Raw genomic sequence first — 10,503 nt, 5'->3', positions numbered from 1 at the left:
CTCACTTCACACACGCCTGCGACTCACTTCACACACGCCTGCGACTCACTTCACACACGCCTGCGACTCACTTCACACACGCCTGCGACTCACTTCACACACGCCTGCGGCTCACTTCACACACGCCTGCGACTCACTTCACACACGCCTGCGACTCACTTCACACACGCCTGCGACTCACTTCACACACGCCTGCGACTCACTTCACACACGCCTGCGACTCACTTCACACACGCCTGCGACTCACTTCACACACGCCTGCGACTCACTTCACACACGCCTGCGACTCACTTCACACACGCCTGCGACTCACTTCACACACGCCTGCGGCTCACTTCACACACGCCTGCGGCTCACTTCACACACGCCTGCGGCTCACTTCACACACGCCTGCGACTCACTTCACACACGCCTGCGACTCACTTCACACACGCCTGCGACTCACTTCACACACGCCTGCGGCTCACTTCACACACGCCTGCGGCTCACTTCACACACGCCTGCGGCTCACTTCACACACGCCTGCGACTAACTTCACACACGCCTGCGGCTCACTTCACACACGCCTGCGGCTCACTTCACACACGCCTGCGGCTCACTTCACACACGCCTGCGGCTCACTTCACACACGCCTGCGACTCACTTCACACACGCCTGCGGCTCACTTCACACACGCCTGCGGCTCACTTCACACACGCCTGCGGCTCACTTCACACACGCCTGCGGCTCACTTCACACACGCCTGCGGCTCACTTCACACACGCCTGCGACTCACTTCACACACGCCTGCGACTCACTTCACACACGCCTGCGGCTGACTTCACACACGCCTGCGGCTCACATCACACACGCCTGTGGCTCACTTCACACACGCCTGCGGCTCACTTCACACACGCCTGCGGCTCACTTCACACACGCCTGCGGCTCACTTCACACACGCCTGCGACTCACTTCACACACGCCTGCGGCTCACTTCACACACGCCTGCGGCTCACTTCACACACGCCTGCGACTCACTTCACACACGCCTGCGACTCACTTCACACACGCCTGCGGCTCACTTCACACACGCCTGCGGCTCACTTCACACACGCCTGCGACTCTCCACTCACTCTAATACATGTAAACTATTTTCGTTGAATGCGATATTTTTCTACATCCTTGTTATCTACTGTGTATTGAGTAATTTCTTGAAATAAATTTGTCATCTTCCCTTAGTCAGCTTTAAAATTCTTTCGATCTTCCTAGATCCATTTACACCTTTTCTATCCTCTTCTTACATTTTATCAAAGACCTTTTTTGGGGTTCAAGTGGTCGTTCACATTCTATTTGATTTCCTTTATCACTCTCTATTATCTTTCCCTCATTTTCCAGCGATTTTTTTCTCTTCTCAATATTTATCATCATTCCACCAAGAATTTCCAGTCACGTCAGCACCGACTCTGCCATCAGCAGTACCATCTTCATCACACACTCAACACACATCATCAGCAGTACCATCTTCATCACACACTCAACACACATCATCAGCAGTACCATCTTCATCACACACTCAACACACATCATCAGCAGTACCATCTTCATCACACACTCAACACACATCATCAGCAGTACCATCTTCATCACACACTCAACACACATCATCAGCAGTACCATCTTCATCACACACTCAACACACATCATCAGCAGTACCATCTTCATCACACACTCAACACACATCATCAGCAGTACCATCTTCATCACACACTCAACACACATCATCAGCAGTACCATCTTCATCACACACTCAACACACATCATCAGCAGTACCATCTTCATCACACACTCAACACACATCATCAGCAGTACCATCTTCATCACACACTCAACACACATCATCAGCAGTACCATCTTCATCACACATCATCAGCAGTACCATCTTCATCACACACTCAACACACATCATCAGCAGTACCATCTTCATCACACATCATCAGCAGTACCATCTTCATCACACATCATCAGCAGTACCATCTTCATCACACATCATCAGCAGTACCATCTTCATCACACATCATCAGCAGTACCATCTTCATCACACACTCAACACACATCATCAGCAGTACCATCTTCATCACACATCAGCAGTACCATCTTCATCACACACTCAACACACAACATCAGCAGTACCATCTTCATCACACACTCAACACCCATCATCAGCAGTACCATCTTCATCACACACTCAACACCCATCATCAGCAGTACCATCTTCATCACACACTCAACACCCATCATCAGCAGTACCATCTTCATCACACACTCAACATACATCATCAGCAGTACCATCTTCATCACACACTCAACACACAACATCAGCAGTACCATCTTCATCACACACTCAACACACAACAGTGTTGCATCAATAACCATTTTTTTTACATCTTCATCACATCTATAAGAAATAACCAGCTTCTTCCATCTACTTTTACTACCGTTCCTTTATAACACTTTCTCTACTTTCATCCTTATTCTACCTGATGATATCAGTCACATCGGCTGCTAAATAATGATCTTGTATATCAGTTTTTTCAAAAGTAGACAAGAAGGAATAATAATTAATAATAATAATAATAATAATAATAATAATAATAATAATAATAATAATAATAATAATAATAATAATAATAATAATAATGTAGCTATTATTATTATTATTATTATTATTATTATTATTATTATTATTATTATTATTATTATTAAATTTTGACATTTATCTCAGTCGTTTTCATATTTTGTACATTACATGTACGGAGATAAATTAAAGTCGGCAGTCATTCATTACCTGGAAAGTGTAGTGCAGTTTTTATCTACAGGATAGTTACACTGAGAGCTGCATCACTCTCACTATATATACACTGAAAGGTGCAAGACTCCCAGTATATATACACTGAGAGCTGCATCACTCTCACTATATATACACTGAAAGGTGCAAGACTCCCAGTATATATACACTGAGAGCTGCATCACTCTCACTATATATACACTGAAAGGTGCAAGACTCCCAGTATATATACACTGAGAGCTGCATCACTCTCACTATATATACACTGAAAGGTGCAAGACTCCCAGTATATATACACTGAGAGCTGCATCACTCTCACTATATATACACTGAAAGGTGCAAGACTCCCAGTATATATAAACTGAGAGCTGCATCACTCTCACTATATATACACTGAAAGGTGCAAGACTCCCAGTATATATACACTGAGAGCTGCATCACTCTCACTATATATACACTGAAAGGTGCAAGACTCCCAGTATATATACACTGAGAGCTGCATCACTCTCACTATATATACACTGAAAGGTGCAAGACTCCCAGTATATATACACTGAGAGCTGCATCACTCTCACTATATATACACTGAAAGGTGCAAGACTCCCAGTATATATACACTGAGAGCTGCATCACTCTCACTATATATACACTGAAAGGTGCAAGACTCCCAGTATATATACACTGAGAGCTGCATCACTCTCACTATATATACACTGAAAGGTGCAAGACTCCCAGTATATATAAACTGAGAGCTGCATCACTCTCACTATATATACACTGAAAGGTGCAAGACTCCCAGTATATATACACTGAGAGCTGCATCACTCTCACTATATATACACTGAAAGGTGCAAGACTCCCAGTATATATACACTGAGAGCTGCATCACTCTCACTATATATACACTGAAAGGTGCAAGACTCCCAGTATATATACACTGAGAGCTGCATCACTCTCACTATATATACACTGAAAGGTGCAAGACTCCCAGTATATATACACTGAGAGCTGCATCACTCTCACTATATATACACTGAAAGGTGCAAGACTCCCAGTATATATACACTGAGAGCTGCATCACTCTCACTATATATACACTGAAAGGTGCAAGACTCCCAGTATATATACACTGAGAGCTGCATCACTCTCACTATATATACACTGAAAGGTGCAAGACTCCCAGTATATATACACTGAGAGCTGCATCACTCTCACTATATATACACTGAAAGGTGCAAGACTCCCAGTATATATAAACTGAGAGCTGCATCACTCTCACTATATATACACTGAAAGGTGCAAGACTCCCAGTATATATACACTGAGAGCTGCATCACTCTCACTATATATACACTGAAAGGTGCAAGACTCCCAGTATATATAAACTGAGAGCTGCATCACTCTCACTATATATACACTGAAAGGTGCAAGACTCCCAGTATATATACACTGAGAGCTGCATCACTCTCACTATATATACACTGAAAGGTGCAAGACTCCCAGTATATATACACTGAGAGCTGCATCACTCTCACTATATATACACTGAAAGGTGCAAGACTCCCAGTATATATACACTGAGAGCTGCATCACTCTCACTATATATACACTGAAAGGTGCAAGACTCCCAGTATATATACACTGAGAGCTGCATCACTCTCACTATATATACACTGAAAGGTGCAAGACTCCCAGTATATATACACTGAGAGCTGCATCACTCTCACTATATATACACTGAAAGGTGCAAGACTCCCAGTATATATACACTGAGAGGGACATCACTCTTACTATATATACACTGAGAGCTACACGACTCCCAGCATATATACACAGAGAGGTGCATGACTCTCAGTATATATACACTGAGAACTGTATCACTCTCAGTATATGTACACTGAGAGCTACATCATTCTCAGTATATATACACTGAGAGCTGCATTACTGAATATATATACACTGAGAGCTGCATGACTGAATATATATACACTGAGAGCTGCATGACTCAGTATATATACACTGAGAGGTGCATCATTCTCAGAATATAAAACACTGAGAAGTGCATGACTCTCAGTATATATACACTAAAAGCTGCATGACTCTGATTATATATACACTAAGAGCTGCATGAATCTCAGTATATATACACTGCAAGCTCCATCATTCTCAGTATATATACACTAAGAGCTGCATGACTCCCAGTATATATGCACTGAGAGGTGCATCACTCTCAGTATATATATATACTGAGAGCTGCATCACTCTTAGTTTATATATATATATATATATATATATATATATATACTGTACACTGAGAGTTTATTTTATCCAAAGTTTAGGGACTAAAGTATTCTTGTGAATAAGGTGCATAATGATGGTGTAGTCAATAGGTTTCAAACTCCATAAATTAACCACCCAGTTAATACTAAGAGAATGGTTACAAAAAAAAGCTGGGAAAGTGCTGAAGTATCTTGAGAGTGACAGGTTAACAAGACAAACAGGTATAAATTTAATCATTAGAGTAACTCAACATAAGACTGGTGATAGATATTCAGAAGACAAAAATAATTTTAGAATGTTGACTCCTAATTCAGCTCATTCTGGAATCATTAATGACATTTATGCAGATTTTAACGTTTCCGAGATATAACTATTAGACCAAATCACCATCACCACCACTACCACCACCACCACCTCCAACACCACCACCACCACCTCCAACACCACCACCACCTCCAACACCACCACCACTTCCAACACCACCACCACTTCCAACACCACCACCACCACCTCCAACACCACCACCACCACCTCCAACACCACCTCCAACACCACCACCACCACCTCCAACACCACCATAACCACCACCTCCAACACCACCACCTCCAACACCACCTCCAACACCACCACCACCTCCAACACCACCATAACCACCACCTCCAACACTACCACCACCACCTCCAACACCACCTCCAACACCACCACCACCACCTCCAACACCACCATAACAACCACCACCACCAACACCAACACCACCACCACCACAACCACCTACAACACTACCTCCAACTCCACCACCATCACTACCTCCAACACCACCACTATCTCCAACACCACCACCACCACTGCCTCCAACACCACCACCACTACCTCCAACACCACCACCACCACTACCTCCAACACCACCACCAACACCACTACCTCCAACACCACCACCAACACCACCACAACCACCTACATCACCTCCAACACCACCACCACCACAACCACCTACAACATCACCTCCAACACCACCACCACCACCACCACTACCTCCAACACCACCACCAACACCACCACCACCAACACCACCACCACCACCACCACCACCACCACCACCACCACCACCACCACCACCACCACCACCACCACCACTTGAGCTGATCATGTCAAAGATTAAAACACAGTAAATTGTATTTCCAAGTATTTGTGGCTGGGACCCAGTAAAGAAAATTATGTAACAAGGTGAGAACAACTTGTGTAACTGTAACTGAATGCTGCTTCCCTTCTATATAATAATAATAATAATAATAATAATAATAATAATAATAATAATAATAATAATAATAATAATAATAATGAATCTTAATTTCTACATGATACAACTTATACAGATCACAGCTGACATCAGTAACAAGTTACACAGAAAGTCCCTGGTTATGTACGGTATTTTGAGTAAATGTGAAACAAATTGTATAAGCTGAAGATCCAAGAGTCACTTATCAGTGATTTACGACTCTGTTTCAACATCTAGCAAGGCAAGCAGAAACCTGAAGTTTCGCCCATTACTTTGGGGGAAACTTCGTGAAATGTGACTTAATACAAGTGACTAGTCTGTATCATTGTGTTGCAGAAGTTATTCGGTTGATGTGTGCCTCAGGTACCATACTCATTCCTAGGTTTATTTTTCTTTTTCTTGAGTATATTTGGCAGCCTCTGGCCCAAAATCTGTACTCGGTTTCCAGTCTTTTTGCTCTTTCCCTCATCAGATATAATCTTGAGATCTATATGAAGCTCTATTCCACCCCGTCCTCATCGTGTTCATTTCACATATTTATCAAAATGAGACTGAAGTATGTCCTTGCATCTCTGTAGCCGATCTGTGTTTTTTTTTTTTTGTCTTTTTTTTGTTCCCCATTGTTACAAAAAAACGCGATTCTAAAAGCTTAGAGATCTCCAGTGAATACTAGAAAGGACTGCCCTTCTAGCATCCAGCCTGTTACTGGGTTTTCGTAACAAGTAGTCAGTATCCTTGTCCAATTATCCATTAAAATTCAGTATGATTCAATAGTGCTTCAGGATTACAACTGGTAGGCTACTAACTAGAGAAAATAAAATTTAATAAATTTATTAATCATTAAGTTGTCTAGAGGTATATTATCAAATTAAATTAAATTAAATTAATCACAGTAATCAAAACAAAATCAATTTCTCGAGTTCAATATTATTGTGCTGAAAGCACATATCACATTTATAATTCTTAAGTACCGTCTGGTACATTAACATTTAATAAGATATTACAAATATGTACAAGTGTGTATGTATGTGTGTAAGTGCTCTAAGTAGTTCGCTATGTCTCACGACTCGACTAGACTTAAACAAGTGACTGACAAAGTCCTCAAATAAACAAACTTCTTGACCGACTGGCAACCCGAACAGTCTGCTTGAACAATGAAAAGAATGCTAAGCCCAATAGCCATATAACAAGCGACTGCGACACAATCAGGATCAAGGAGATAATATAATGACACTAAGCAGGGACCATCAGCAGATCCTCCACAAAAGTTACAAAACTCCCATACTACTGAATCTAAGTTCAGCATAGGAAAAACCCTGACTGTGACAATACACAGAGACCAGTACAAATTAAGTGAGAAGTTACAGCTCAGGACCTGAGTTACTCAGAGTGTCTATGCGACACACAACCTCAGTACAACGTCGAAAATCACTAAGTCTATACAATGTTCTGTGAACAGAGTTCTACAGAACTAACAAAAATAATGAGACAGACAATCTGTCCAACCACCAAGAGAGTCCAGAGCAGACTCAATGCTTCAGGTGAGGTGAGGACAACCCCCCCCTCGACCACGTGATAGCTCCGTGGGCAGCAGTCGCCCATCAAGAAGCAGAAGCCGGCAGTATAACGAGCAACAAGCGATAATTACAGTAGTTTGACAATCAAGACTTGAACTGAGCACATAATATGTTACATCCTAACAACATAAGTCAAATAACAATATAAAGCAATACATTTACGATTTAGCTATTATCGCAAATATAAGCAATATAAAATTATATGAAAAGGTAATATACATTATATATATACATAATCATTGTAACCCATTCAGGGGTTGCAACCCCCCCCCCAACACGACAGACGGTCGCACTAGGAGTTGCATTAATGTCTTTCACATTACTGATTACTCAGGTTACATTGCTAACAATATAATATAAATATTAATCAAAGTCTCTCTTGTGCCAGGCACTTCTACAATTTCACAGCGTCTGTCACTAGGATATGCCCCTAGTACTAGGGCAGTACACAGTATCGTATCTCTGCATACTCGTGGTTATGTACATCAGTGTAGAGACAGGATAGCGCAGATGAGCAGGGCACGATGAGGCTCGATCATAGTAGAGGAGACTGCATTCCACTCTTAAGTAGTGGTTGTGGAATACGAGGCAGTATGAACATCTGAGTATGAAACAGCTTAAGGTGTGTAGTGAGGGGGGGGGGTCTGCGACAGGACAGTGTTGCATCACGCAGTACATCACCCGCACCACACTACCCACTCAACACTCAGCTTGTCTCCTCCTCATACACAACAATACTGTGAATATATAAATATAATAATTAGACATGACATGAGTATACATAGTTAATATGGGCTGGAGGGATTAAGTTACTTTACTGAATTTGACATAGCAAGTAACAAAAGGTATTTGGGCATAAAATTACGTTAATTTAATGTAACTGATAATTTTTTTTTTATATTTTATTTAAAACAGTGCGATACAAATGACAGAAATATATTAAAAAGATACACGACAAAAGATTACTGCACTAGAATCGCACTTAACCCGAGACCTAATAACGACGCCATACATTGTCTGCATCGCTCTTAGGCTGTGTAGACCCCCTTGCCTGACGCTCCTCAGTAACCTGACAGCAGTGGTACGAGGAGGTGTTGTTGTGTCTCTGTTGACACCGCTGGGAAATTACTGGTGTTAAGATGGCGGTTTGTTATCGCAGACGCGTTAATACTATTGGTATTGAACTGCTTCGAGGTGCGATTACACCTAGTTCAGCTCAAATACTCTTACCCAAGATAATCAGGGAGACATACGGCATACAAGATGGTGAATTGTATGGGGTAGCGCTGAACGGAGCGCATAGAGTATTTGTGAAACTGCTTGCTGCGACAGTTTATGAATCGGTGGTTAAGCGCTTTCAAGATGTGTGTTTTGACGTTACTCCTGCTGTGCGTGTGAGACTGGTGGACGTGTCTCGATATTATACCTGGATAAAGTTGAGGAATGTCCCCTTCGAGGCAAACGAAGCTGACATCAGAAACGTATTTGAGAAATATGGAACTGTGCATTCTGCCCAGCAGGGTAAGTGGATAATGGGTGCCTACACAGGTATGCAGGAAGGTACATTCAGCCTTAAGATGACGTTGCGTCAACCCATACCGTCATATGTGTATCTTCAAGATTTTAGGACACAGGTAATGGTTTTATATCCTGGACAGCGGCGTACGTGTCGCATTTGTGGAGAGTATGACCACATAGCGGCGGCATGCGAAAAGAACAGACGCGTGACCAAACCTGTGCAAGAAGAAGTAGCCCCGGTCACACGTGATGAAGGTGAGCATCGTTCGTCAGAGGAAGGGCGTGGTCGTTTGTGGAGTGAGATGGTGGAACAGGCTTTTCGAAATGAGAGTGAGTCCTTCCCTCAGCTGCCTGCACCTGAGTCGGTGCCGATACCATCTACTGGATTGGTACCCCGGCATGACGTGTTGAGTATTGGTGAGGATTTAGACGAAGTTTAAAGGACCTTGTCACCGCAAGTGGTGGAAGCTCCGTCTCCGGAAGACGTAGCTGGAGACTTTGAGTCCGGATTGTCAACAATATGAGACTCCGCAGAAGGACGACGAGACTGGGACATCGGGAGACTTCATACCTCATTGTGAGGTGGATGTTGAGGTACACCGTGAGGCTTCCTCGGATCTTGACATGGAGGATAAGAACGTTACGAGGAAACGGGCAGCTACGTCAGATTCGGATGACGTACTGACGCCGGCACAGAGGACTGGGAAAAAAACTGAGAGGATGGGTGAGGAGAGGGGTGGGGAGGGGGGGGGTCGGGAGGGGGGGTCATGAGGGACGCCATCGCAAGAAGGGAGGCGAATGGGAAGGTACTGTAAAGAAGACACATAGACGTAACAAATCAAGTGGTGAACCACGGGAGGAGAAGAGGAAAGGGTGGAAAATATAACAGGCCTTAGGTGTATGACTGCTAATGTTAACGGTTTATGTACTAGACTAAAGAGAGATTGGTTGAGCAGTTTTCTTAGCAAACAGAATTGATGTTCTCTTCCTTCAAGAACACAATTTCAAAGAAGGAGAAGTGTTGGAGG

Source organism: Cherax quadricarinatus, unplaced genomic scaffold (assembly GCF_038502225.1).
Source record: "Cherax quadricarinatus isolate ZL_2023a unplaced genomic scaffold, ASM3850222v1 Contig421, whole genome shotgun sequence".
Lineage (NCBI taxonomy): Eukaryota > Metazoa > Arthropoda > Malacostraca > Decapoda > Parastacidae > Cherax > Cherax quadricarinatus.
The sequence above is the reverse complement of the archived record's forward strand: the minus strand, read 5'-3'. Positions refer to the sequence as shown.